Source organism: Python bivittatus, unplaced genomic scaffold (assembly GCF_059951505.1).
Source record: "Python bivittatus isolate LINGU-HERP-01145 unplaced genomic scaffold, Pbiv_v1 ctg000840_np1212, whole genome shotgun sequence".
NCBI lineage: Eukaryota > Metazoa > Chordata > Lepidosauria > Squamata > Pythonidae > Python > Python bivittatus.
This window is the reverse complement of record NW_028277113.1, coordinates 8135564-8149525: the sequence shown is the minus strand read 5'-3', so window position 1 is coordinate 8149525 and position 13962 is coordinate 8135564. Positions and strand designations below refer to the sequence as shown.

The 13962-nt window shown below is 37.4% G+C and overlaps 1 long non-coding RNA gene across 1 annotated transcript in view; it reads right to left on the bottom strand.

Annotated features, from left to right (window-relative positions):
• The window catches only part of LOC148213693 (uncharacterized), a 37559-nt gene extending 29398 nt beyond the window's left edge, over positions 1-8161 (bottom strand). The window contains exon 1 of the long non-coding RNA XR_015793991.1: positions 8051-8161. This is a non-coding gene — a long non-coding RNA (uncharacterized LOC148213693). The remainder of the gene's footprint in view (positions 1-8050) is intronic.
• Between the last annotated feature and the right edge of the window lie 5801 nt (positions 8162-13962).

The window sequence follows — 13962 nt, the reverse complement described above, 5'->3', positions numbered from 1 at the left end:
ATAAAAGCAGTGAAGAATATGGCCTCATGAAGCCTCTTATTAGCAGAAGCAGCAGAAAACCTGTAATGTACCTACTGGTGACAGAACCAGAAACACACGCCTGGCAAAACCCAATTTTCTTCCTCAGTCTAAGCTGACCAGAACACTGATCCTTTTTCATTTTTAAAGACAGGTCTAGCACCCTTACAAAAGATGCTAAACGTGTTTAAAACACAGGTCTAGCACAGAAAATCACAAATTCTGTGTATATAAGCATCCACATAATATTTGTTTGTTATTTGTTTATTCAATGTATGTATATGGCTGCCCATCTCAAAAGGATCTGCAAGTTCTAGAATAGAAGTCAAGGAGCCTAGTGAAAAAAATGAGACTAAAATTAAATATAAAGACCAAATTAATGACAACAGGTACAACAGCCAGTCTTAGAACTGATCATAAAGATATTGAAGTGGTAGATAGCTTCTGCCTTTTAAGATCAAAAGTAAATGAACAAGCAACCAAGAAATACACTGCAGATTAGCACTTGGTAGAGCAGCCATGAAGGTCTTGGAGAAGATATTCAGATGCCAGGACATGTCTATACCTACAAAGATCAGAATAATGCAAGCTCTGGTATTCTCTGTGACACTCTATGGAGGCAAATGTTGGACTTTGATGAAGCAGGAGAGAAAGGGTATTGACACAGTTGAATTTGATATTGCAGAAGACTCCTGAGAATATCATGGATAGCCAAGAAAACAAACAAATGGATCATTGAACAAATCAACCCAGAGTGTTCACTTGAGGAACAAATGACCAGGTTCAAATTATCATATATTGGACATATTATGCAAAGACCTAGCTCTCTGGAAAAGACTCTAATGCTGGGAAAGGTGGGAGGAAAAAGAAAAAGAGGACAACCAGCAGCAAGGTGGATGGATTCAGTTACAGTGGTGATGGGTGGATGGTTGGAAGACTTGAAAGAGCAGATTAGGGACAGATTGTCATGGAGAAAATCTATCTATCTGGTTGCTAAGAATCAACACTGTCTTGATAGCACATAATCAATCAATCAAAATGTATTCACGGTCCAAGACCAAACACAGTAAAAAAACAGTATACAATACAATAACTACAAAAGGAAATTTTAAAATTGTGAGAAAATCCTAAAGCAAACATAATCTCAAACCAGTGACTCTGGGCAGCTAAGAACAATAAAACAGCAAAACAAGCAAGCAGCCAGGATAAAAACAACAACAAAACATCAAGCATCAATAGCAATAAAATACAAATATTTCAATAAAACTAATTCACAGGCTCCAGCAGACACTCTGCCTCCCCAAACCCAGGAACATAGCAATGTCTTCAGGACCATCAGAAAGGCCAGCAGTGTCTGGGCCAATCTGATCTCTGGGGGGATGAAGCTTTCTTTCTGCATCCTGCCAGGTGGCACTCTTTAATGGATGGGACCCATAAAATGCCCCTCCTAGATCTGATGAGACAGGTGGACTTGACTGGGGAGAGATGGTTCTGCAAATAACCTGGGCCCATGCCATGGAGACCTTTTTAGGTAATCACCAGCACCTTGAATTGAACCCTAGTTAGGCATTATACAGACAGATGTAACTGCAGGAAGCAGAAGTCCAGTTTCTCTTGCACCCCAAGACAAAATGGGCATGGAGAACAGTACCTAATGATTGGCTGGGAGTGGACATGCCTGAAGAAAAATGGCTAAGAGGAGCTGGCTGATCTCAGCCCCTGATTGCATCATCACCCACATCAGCAAGGCCTTGCAGATCACATGTATAGATACAGCTTGAGTCAAGAGAAGAAGGAAAAGAGTACTTCAAAACAACTAAAGACAAATTTAGGCTATGTCCACAATAGGTGGGTGGTGTGAGATGAAGACAACATTCTGAGGTTATGTCCTTTAAAAAAAGTAAGCAAGGCATCTTCGTGCAGCAGTTAGTGGGACATGAAGATGAGCTCCTAACATTTAAAAGAACAAATATAACAATTCTATAGTTTTCTGATCAAAGGAGAACTTTCAGATTGAGATCTGAATTTAATTATAATTTCTATACATAACCTAGTTACATAGAAATTATGCAGAGTTTTAAGAAGGACTTGGATTAAAGAAATTGTTGCTTCCTTAAAGAAAAATGGGGTGTTGGGAAAATAAATAAGAGTCAAATATGTGAATGTGATGCTAAATTGTATTTGGAAAATTTTGAATGTATTCAGACATAAAACAATTGGATTTATGGCATTGTGGAGTAGCTGAAAAGAGCTTTTCATACCCTGGATGGAAGACTTTCTATATTCAAATTGATCTGTTATTGACATAGTGAGAAGTCTGATCAATACAATTTCACATGGCCAACACTTAATTTGTGTTCTGTTGCATATACTTTTGTTCTTGAACATTGTATTTTTCTATACTTGATCTTAGCCAAAGAATCTTGCTTTTCCTTTTTTTTCTTTTCTGTTTATTTTTGGTTTATTTTGTTTAGCTTTTTAGATTATCATTTAATTTTGCACCCTTTTTTCCTTCTGTTATATATAAAAAGCTGTAAAAGTAAATGAGGAGTCACCTGTAAAAGATATCTGTAACATCTAATTCCCTATATAACTAATCTCTACAAAGAAATACATTTTTGATATTAATTCTCGGTTGCTTTTAGCATTTGGACTGTTTTCTTTGGCTGTTTATTACATGCCCAAAAGCTAAGTGGATAAAGCTTTCTTAAATATTGAATGGTTGCAGTAGAAAATGAAGATATATGAAACTAAAGTACATTTTAAAATAGCAATATTAGAATGTCATAAAAATGATAACATCAAATCTCCACATATCATGGACACTGAGATACATTTATAAACTGAATTCTTTTTCACAAAATTAGATTTGGCTGACCCAAATTCCAATTACACACCTTAAGAAGGGATATAGGCAACTGGATGCCTTATTAGATCACATATTTACTTTTTGCACCTCTGCTCTGCTTCACTGGTTGATGTTGGGAGAGGCAGTTAAACAAACATAACATTACCATCAGCTAGGTATTGCCATGTCAAAGTTTAGACGTATGGTTGCTGATAAGTTTTGGTTTTCTTTGCTGTCTCAGTTTTTAGGAAATGCTATTGGAAGATGGTCATTTGCAAACAGCAGCTGGAATGGATTAGCTCTGAAAGACATTGGACATTAAGATTGACTATCAATTTGCTTTCAGTGTTTTTGTCTGTGTGTTGAAATTGTCCAAAGACTGGAAGGAATCCCTGGAGAACTGCTTAACAAACAAATGGGATGTGACAAGATTGAGGAAAGGTTATTGTACCATAAACTGCCTTGGTCGCATGGCATAAAATGAAACAGTTTAAATTATTGTAATTATAAACTGGGAAGTCTCATTTGGATTGCCACAATTGTAGGTAGTATCCTATGTACATATCTCATTATGTGATTCCAACAGTTATTTTGCTATTCAGTAGACACTTGATTTCTTTTGAGTTGCGGCCAAAGTCTGAAAAACCTTAATTTCTCATTGGCTTGAATAGATCTTGAATTTGATTCTTACAAAGCTGCTAGGATTAGTTGTATTTTTATTAATCTGGCCTTTTACAGCATGATAATACTGCATAATTCCATTTGTCTTCATTGTATTAATCTACATAAATCAAACTATATCTTCCTTTTCCTCACTGCTGCAAAGATCATCTACTCTGTGGCATATGTCACCACACTGTTTCTTAGGCATACTGTACATTTTCCTGCTACTTAAAACATAGGCATTTAATTCCTCCAGGGCCCAGAAAATGAACCATCTTTGCCCTGGAGGGAGACTGAACCTCAAGCAGAAGGTAATAAGAAGGGCTGTCCTCTTGGTGCTACTCTGTATATGTTGCAAGTAGCAGATGTTCCTGAAACGGTTGGAAGGAAGCCATTAGCATTCCAAAGGGAGATGTTATGGTGTCACATTGCAACATCTTCTAGAGCAACTGAGACCTTAGGCAAATAATATCCCAGGTGATGCAATATACTTAAAAGGTTGTTGTCAGGTCCAAAACTAGTCAATCTCTTAAAGAGAGGGGGAGGAGAATAAAGAAGAACAGTAAGCATAATTTTACATACTTTGTCTTCCCTTGTGGCTTTGGGTGGTTTTTATGGTTGTATTTTCACAATTGAACAACGTGTACAAAAATAACAGTGGCTTATTACAAGGTTATCCCACATGGAAAAGATAGTGTGCCTAATATAGGAGATACATCTAGTGAGGATGAAAGAGAAAGAGAGTATATATATTATAATGGAAAGTGACCATGTGCCATCAAGTCAGACCTGACACTTAGTGTCCATGTAGACCTTCTCCAGGATGATCTTTCCTCCACCTGGTCCTTGGATTGGAAGCAATGATGCACTCTCCACTGCTGTAATTAAGTCAATCCATCTTGCTGCTGCTCATCCTCTTTTTCTCTTTGCTTCTACTGTTTCCAGCATTATAGACTTCTCAAGAGAGCTAGGAAATATAATAATTTGCACTTGGTCATTCATGCCTTGAGTGAGAACTCTGATTTGTTCTATGATCCATTTGTTTGTTTTCTTTGCTATCCATGGTCTTTTCAGGAGTCTTCTCCAATGCCAAAGTTCAAAAGTGTCAGTACTCTTTCTGTCTTGCTTCTTCAAAGTCCAGCGTTAACTTCCATAGAGTGTCACAAGGAAAACCATTGCTTGCATCATTCTGATTTTTGTAGGTATAGACACTATATGGCATCTGAATATCTTTTCCAGCCTTGATTGCTAATCTACCAATCAATCTTTCTTGATTGCTGGTGTCTTTACTGTTGATAGTCTATCCTAAAAGGCAGAGGGTATGAACTACTTTAGTATCTTCATTGTCAATTCTAAGTCTGGTTGCTGTGCCTGTTATCATTAGTTTGGTCATCTTTATACTTAATCTTAGTCCTGTTTTTTCACTGTGCTCTTTGATTTTCATTATGAGAGTTTGCAGACCATTTGCATTTTCAGCGATCAAAATCAACAAATTTGTATTCCTCCCTCCCAAGAAAAGTACAAAAAAATTAACTTGAACTGCAACTTTAACCTCTTGTAGCTTAAGTAACTTTATTCCTCTCTCTCAATTTCAATCAGGTTGCAACACCCACCAGACTTTATTTTTCATTTTTGTTTACAAATATCTCAATCTCTGCTGATGAGTGTTGGGCAGGGCATCAGAATTTACCTTTTAATAATATAGGCAAGGAAATTCTTCTATACCAATTCTGCAGGCACTGGAAGGTCAACGGTTTTTATTTAGCTGCCCAAATTGTGAAAGATCTCTCTGCTGCCTTTGTGTCCTCACACAGAAAATAATGAACAGAGAGATGAAGAATGCCATTCACGTTTCAAGAAGAGGGAGGTTTTATTTTTAATAAACATTTATTTTCACCTACTGGAATGTGAAAATTGAAAGTATTCAGACATTCTTCCTCACAGACTACTTGCACTTGTTGGTCCTATCTCTGTTATTGAAGCCTGTCCCACTATGAATTCTCCTTCCTCCCCAATGCTGGGATGGCAGAATGTGGGTGAGCTCTTTATGATGGAAAAAGCCCTTTGCAGGAATGCTGTTCACGAAGTATGCTCTATGAAGGAGTAACAGATGATGTCCTGGGTTAAATTTCACATGACTGAGGATCAAACATAACCCAAAGGTAGGTTATAATAATGTGCCACAATGTATGTATGTGTGATAACCCTCCATATCCCTTCCTTGAAAAGACACGCAGGATGAGTCAAAACTTCCTGGGAAAGATGGTCCTGCTAGCATCTTGGAGGTGAACCATTTGTAGTTGATAATCAGCACTTTGAATTTGACCTAGGACAGCCAGTGCAGTGACCTGAACATTGTTTTACACTGCTAAATTTGCTAACTTCAGTTAGCAGATGGAATGTGGTATTTTGAATTAATTGTAATTTCTGAGTTACCTTTAAATGCAGCCCCATGATTGCAATAGTCTAATTGCAAGATAATAATAGCCTGAGTCACTGTCTTCAGGGCCCTTTTCTTTTGTAGAAAAGAATCACAGCTGGCATCTCAGACAAAGCTACAAATGTGTCAAGCCCAGCCCAAGAACAACTGTGAAACAGTCCAGTTGAGTTAAGTTCCTTTATTTGCTTACACCATATAGACAGAATCTTGCCAGACTAAATCTATACTACTGCAGCTAGTGGATATAGCCTGGGAGATTCTAGAGAGTAACTATCCCAAACTTCTTTTGCTTCCCACGCTCCTCCTGCAGACGGTGTTGTCTCCCTGGAATGCACCCCCTCCTTCCTGATAGCCTTGCTCTCTGCTTCTATCCCCCACATCACCCTCCTCTTCGTAGATGCATCCCATCACAAAATACCACCCTAGCTACAGCTTCCATCTGCTGCTCTAGCAGGGGAAGTGAGTCCAAGATGATGCCCTAATCATGGACCTGCTTCTTCATGGGAGGGTAACCCTATCTAGAGCCAGTTTGATCATCATAAATAGCAGAGATTTAATTTGAGCTTACTTTGACCCATCCAGGCCCTCCACATAGCAGGTCAAGATTATTTAGCCCAACCTGAGGTAGCAATGTATAACTGAGTATCATATTTGGTCTCCATAAGTTCAAAAGAATCTCATGGGGTTTCACAAAACATCATCTTAGTTATCTCCCTAGATCCAGCCCAAGTGATATAGACTTCAACCAAATGTGAACAATTTTGGCTGTGAAGAAGCTTATTAAGATATAACATATGTGGAAGGATCTTCACCCCTAACTTTCCTCTAAATGGAGCTGGTAACATTGAAGACAACTGCTGGACATAAATCTACAGATGAAACAAATGCAGAGAAATATTTATGCTTCATTGCTTTTATTGTCATACTGGCATACTCCTGAACATGGGTACACAACTGTGATCAATTACATTCAGTCTTGGTGTCCTCAGTAAACCAAGGAGTCAGGTGGGATCTGCAAAGGCATTTGATTGGGAACCATCTCATTCAATACCCTTGCAACGTCTACGTTCTAGAGATCAGCAAAACAAGTGGCAGAAATGCCTGCATGATCTCCCCAAGTGTCCTTTTAAGCATTTCTCCACCCCTATGGAGGTCAAGGATGTCAATAATGTACATATGAACCAGGAAGTGATTTGTCCATAGTAAAGGAGTGATGACAATGTCTTTTACCTTCAGATCACATCACATCTACTCCAAGATAAAGGCCAAATCCATGTGACTGCCTATAGGAGTGGAACTGAAGATGTTATGAGAAAGGCCCATGGCTATTATGGAGGCCATGAACTTCTAAAAAGATTGAAGTTCTCCAGAAGCAACAGTCTAGAGGACTTCAATATCAATCCTGCTATGAGATCCTGAAATTCAGGAAGGGATGTTGCCAGGCAATGGCAGTATAGCAGCAACAGCCCTATCTGGTGGGCAGATGTTGGACAGGACAACATCTATGTCTTCCCCCAACTGGGTTTTCATGACAGATATGCACACTTATATAACAAAGAAATGTGATCTTATTGTAGATGTTATCTGGAATTCACCAACAATAGTTTTGAAGCCGTGTTATCCAGCAAATCTGCCATCAGGTTGAAGGAGTGAGGCAGCAAGTCCTCTTGACTCTGGACTGGCCCATCATACCTTTTTAAACTTGTCATTGTGGAAGTACGCTCCCTGAGGCCTCCATGCTCACCACATTATTCTGCTTGGGGAAACTCCTAAAATTTGCCAAATTCCACCCTGCTCTCTCCCTCCCTCCCTCCCTCCCTCCTCCCTCTGCCACATTTGCACCACAAACCCTATCCACCACCATATCTTTGATTAATTGATTATGTGCCATCAAGTTGTTGTTGACTCTTAGTGACCACATAGATTTTTTCCATGACAATCTACCCCTTCTTAAAACTTAACCCATGCAATTACTTCCTCCTCAGAAGCCCTTCTCTCTTTAGAGGCCTGGGTTGTGGGGGGAAATTCATGCTCCACGTCCCATACCTCTCAGCACAAAGCAATCAGAGACCAATACTCACCAGTCCACCTGATGTCCAGAGCTAATAACAGTATCTCTAGGCTATAACAGCAGTCCAGTGGCTCTTCAGATGCTGCTCTGATCCTCAGCTTCATCAACTCCAATGTCTTTTCCTGGCTCCCATTGTTCTCAAGCAGCATCTTCCTTCTCTCTTCAGCCAGTGGATGATCACAATACTATTTGGCTCACCAGCTGTCTTCATTCTGTCATACACACAAATACATATTCCAGTTCATTCACACACATTCAACCCATTCATCTATCAGTGATTCATTTATTTTGTATTTCATAAATTTTTCATCATCCACTAACACACACATGTACATAGACCTCATTTATCCATCATTTCTTATCCTAATTTCTTTTCTCTCTCAAACACATGAACACTAACCTCCCTTCCCTTACTCTTCTTCTCCCATCTTATCTGCTGTCAAAATAATGGAAATAATGTTTTAGCTGTGGAGTCCTTGGTACTCTCTGAGCTTGGTTGTTTGCTTGCAGACATTTCATTCCTCAAATAAGTAACATCATCAATTTGAGTCATCTCACACTGATGATGTTACCTAGCTGGGTAATGAAATGTCTGCAAGCAAACAACCAAGCTCAGAGAGCACCAAGAATTCCCCAGTTCAACCCTGAGCTACATATATTCCCTTTTGTTGGAATGCTTTAGTGGTTACTCTAAATGATATCAAGAGAGAAGTTCAGTGATTTAATGCCGGGGCATCCACAGAGGGGGATTAACAGTGTTAAAATGACAGGCATGACCAGACCCCTTTTTAATGTGCATTTACATGCATTGTATACATGTAAAAAGAGGCAGGTCTTTAATTATCCAGTTGTGCCTGCCATTTTGACACTGTTGAGACTCCCCCTTTTATAGACCTCCCTACAAATGTTCATGCATTTGATTTGTCTTTATTAAGGTATTTATATACTGCCTCTTAGCCCATGTGTCTTCTGAGGCAGGGTATGACAAATTGAAGCAACAGAATGTTTTAAAGCAGAATGGAGAGAGCTTTGGTTGACTCAACTATCAACTAAATTTAAACCACCAAAGCAATTGATTTGAGAGACTTAATCCAAATTTTCACATGGTTTATGGAACTTGGAAAATTGGCCTTCAAAAGTACAGAAATCAATATTTACTTGCACTTTTAGTCATTGAGAAACTGTATCTGTTCAGCCATTTGAAGGAAGACAAATCCACCAAATGGTAAAAGGTATGATTACACTGAATCATCTATCTTTCCAATTTTCAGCCCCAAATCAAATGTACAGGAAAGAGTATTGACTTTTTTTACAGTAGGGTTACGTCAGAGATAAATTGCTTCCAAATCAATCTATGTCGGACTTCCAGCATAAATAGCAAAATGATTGGAAATAATTACAGGTGTTCTATGCCATCACACCAATTTGTGCAATGGCATAGGCACCTTCCCTCTACAACAGTTTTTAAAGGTGGCCCAAATTTTATGAGATTCTGACTTTAAAATGTATTTAATCTGGTGATGCAGTTCACAAATCATAAAAATACCATGAAATATTAGTGGAAAATTGCCCTAAAATTGTGTATATTTAAGAACATATAGATAGCTGTGAAGTGTCTACTGAAAAAAATGTTTGTTAAAAGTTCATATTATAAAGTGTATACAAACATTTACATAACAGGAAAAACGTGTAGGAAGATATAAACAAATATCCATGCACAATTTTTGCTTTATTTATAAACGACACAAATCATTTTCCTCCCTTCATTTGAAAAAGAACATCAATGAACACAAGAAAGACACTTGCTCATACCCATTTTTAGTGCTGCCCATTGTAACTGTTTTCCCTGGTTCAGTATCCTTTTGGTCTCCCAGTTAATACTTCTTTTCCCTTTTGCTGGACTTGGGCTGTGAAAGATCTAAGGCAATCAGTGATCATATTATAAATGCAATGTTTCTATAAATACTATGTATCAATTTTGGCTTCATCTCTAAAGATAAATGACACCAATATGAAGAGATACTTTACTGGATCAGTGATGAGAATGATTTCGGATAATAAAGAATGGAATTGTGATGCTATGGCAAAAATCAGATCCGGTTATATGATGACACCGTTGAAGGCAACTGAATACTAAATCATAGAGAAAACAAGAGAAAGCAAAGTACACAAATAGGCAAATATTTTTATCTATGTATAGACAAATATCTTTGGAAGTACTGCACCTTCCAAAAAGGAAGCACTTTTCTACACTCAAAAATAGTAAAACATTTCAATTCAGCTTCAGTGAGAGGATTATTAGACCCAGGACATAATGCAGAGAATGTGCAGGTATTAACATTTAAACCTCCTAATTTGTACATTATGGGTAAGTTGTAAAGCAGCATTACTTAAGTCATATGTCATCTTTTGGTGTCCTTCTTAAACTAAAGATTTCATATCACTTCGCCTTTCCACCCAAGGCATGATGAGATTTATGGTACAAATGTATCTTTGAAAACTCAAAATGCTGAGACATATCTTTCCTTTCCTGAAGGGCAAATCAGTAGCACATCAGCATATGTATGTACACACATGCACACATAAAAATCTGTGGCAAGAAGTCTTGCAGCTGTTCTGAAAATCTGACATGTATGACTTATGTTTACCTACTAAAAGCGCTAAACTGAAATGTGAAGAACAATTTAGAATATGTCTAGATGAGACACTATCATCCTGATAGTGGAAGAGACCTCATTCTTTGGAGCATTAAAACAATCTGTTGCTTCGTATACTTGAACATGAGAGAGTTAATAGGAAGGAATTTAGAGAATGGCCCCATGGTTATTTCTACTAATAAAGGAGTAATATTTGCTTGAGATTTTCATCCACAGAAACGTCCTGGCCAGCAATGATGTATCAAAAATTTGGTCTGATGCCTCAACAAAATTCATGAAAATGTGCTGACCATAATGAAGGCAGAAACCAGTGTAAGCATGTTATATCCGAAGCAGGAGGAAGGATTGAAAAGGATAGAAAGGAAGATGGCTAATTGAAGAGCCATTGACTATACTTCTGTGGGTGGGTGGATGAGATCTGGGCTTCTACATTTCAACCCACCAACATAACATCTGTGCTTGAAAAAGATATTCACTGAAGTTATGGCAATTGTTTGGAATTCTGGAATGATGCACATATTGCTACTCCCAAAACATGAAAAGGAGACATGCTGGTTACTCTATTTGGGAGGATCAAATGCTGAAGTTCAGAAGGTAGGAAAGCAATTAATAAGGACAGCTTCTGGGGACATGAAGCAAAGCAGAGAGACAAAAATATACACAGAGCTGCGTAAAATCCATAGCAATTTAGTGAAGATCTGAAATACAGTAGCTTTGTTTGTAAACAAAAACAAAAATAGAATCACCAGCGTAGAGGAAAGTGAGATAAAATGAATCCCTGTAATTAATACTGATTACCCTATTCATACATGAAGCCTTGTTTCTTCACAATCAAGCAAAAAGCCTCACTTGATGCATTTAGATTTCACATTTCATATCATTTTAAAGTAGATTTTCCCCTGCTGTACAGAAAATTCCTGTATCTGGTCAAGCTCTAAGGCATAAAGTTAGTAAGACTTGGATTGGTAAATGTCTGTTTAGAAGAAGGCCTAGATCTAAGAAGTTCTGTTACTCTTCTTGATTATTGTTTGAAAGGATACCTTAATGATTTCTGTTTCAGCCTCAATGATTATTAATCAGTCAGTAAATAGTCTCTCACATCCTTCTTCTCTCTGCATCAGCAAGGACTTGACCAGATTACATTTAAAGATATTTATAATACTGAGAATCCAATATTTTCTAATTTCACACGTGAAAGTCCATTACTTATAATGGTATTATTATAAATAGCAAACATATCATGCATAGAGATATATGAGATACACACACACACACACACACACACAAACACACACCTTGTATATGTATAATATAATATTAATTATATTAATTAATATTTTAATATTTATAATATAATATAATATAATATAATATAATAATATATAATTAATATATTAATTATATTAATTATATTAATATAATTATATACATATAAACACAGTTTACAGGAAAGGGAGGTTTGGGTTAAGAGCTAAACTGCATTTATAATATATTATGCTTTCTAACTCTTGGAGTATACATTTCTAGATATAAAGGTCCCCCACACATATTTATATTTAGTATCTGTCTCCTAATATTGAATTATTGATTGATTGATTGATTATGTACCGTCAAGTTGGTGTCAACTCTTACCAACCACATGGATAGATTTCCCCCATGAATCAAACAATTTCATTGCATTTAACAAGGAACACTACTGTACTAGCCACAATGTGTAAATCTATTCCTTTCATATTGCATTCCCTGAATATTTACAGTTTTTGGTAATGAAAACTTCAGCTGTTAAAAGTACATTCCAAGTAATTGATGCTTTGATTTAATAATGATGCAGTCCTCAGAATATAAATATCAATATTTACTTACTTGTTTCTTCTGATTCACAACCATCTACTCCCTCTGTGTCTTAATTTGAATTGAAAACTATAAATATACTTCTGCCCAACAATTACATGAGTTGCCAAAAATAAATGGCAAGACATAGTTTCCATTTACTTAGCACTAAATTATTTCTAAGCAGTGCAATTTCTGATCCAAAACTGGTCTTGATAGAATAAAATAGGACAAAACTGGGACAAAGCTTGGGTGCTGATTTGAAATTGATAGACCATGTTAGTTTGGGGGCACTCTAATATTTTCCTAGAAGTGATATATCAGTTACCGTGGGGGGTGGGGTTGTTTTTGTTTTTGGTTTGTTTTGGGTGTGTGTGTGCAAAACTGGTAGAAACCTTTGCTGTAAATTTTGGTTGAGTACAGTAAATCAAGATTCCTTTGAAATGTCTGTTTTCTCTTAACTATGGAGATACAAAATTCAGGATTGCCAGAACAAAATGGTACTACAACTTGGGTATAACTCCAGCCCTAGTGTGACATCTTAATAATTATGTCCTGCTATTTTTAATTGTTGTTGGTGTAAAATGATTGCTGTCTCATCAAGAATTCTGAAATCCATGATTTTTATACAGCTACAGGTTTTGGGGAGGTTTTGCTACCCAAAATAAACTGTAGCAGTAAAGATAGGAGTTTGCATTATTTCTAACTGGGGTCTTATTTTTAAAATTGGGAATTGTTCTGCGTCATCTTGCCTAAGCATGCAGGTAGAGGTCATCTTGCTATATATCTCTTGTAAATCCTTGCCGACCTACCTGGAAATTCAATATTATGCCCTTTGGGAGGGAATGAGAAGATTAACTTATACCAGTCGTACAGAGTACTCCAATGCTGTTGCCAGGAGGGTGGGTGGGGGGGGATAAAAAAGACCAAGATAGCAGCCTTAACCACATGATCAAAGCCCCTTTTGATGTGCATCATATGTGCAATAGGCAAGGCTTCAACTGCACGGTAATTGCTGCCCTCTTGACATTTTTGACACATACTGTACATACATGCCACTAATGGATACTCCTGGATGTTATTCAGTCTCCTTGAGTGTGTGGCTATGTTTTAGGAAATGTAATATAGCCAGAGTGAGGAAAATGAACAGATATGTTGTGGCCGCATGTACTCTACTTTTGAATAGTTCCTGCCCAAATCTTCAACAAAATGATTGGATTGCAAATGAAAATGCCTATAAAAGTCATGATCAGGAATAAAGAAGATCTAGGATAAGTACCAATCCAATTATTTTTCATATTAACCTAAATAGAAACATTTGAATAAATCCACACCTAGAATAGCCCTGGCTGGCAAGAATATGTATGGAAAGTGATGCCAGTTGAAATTGCCCTTTGGGATGGTTTCAGGAATGAGGAAGCTTCTAATGTTGCCT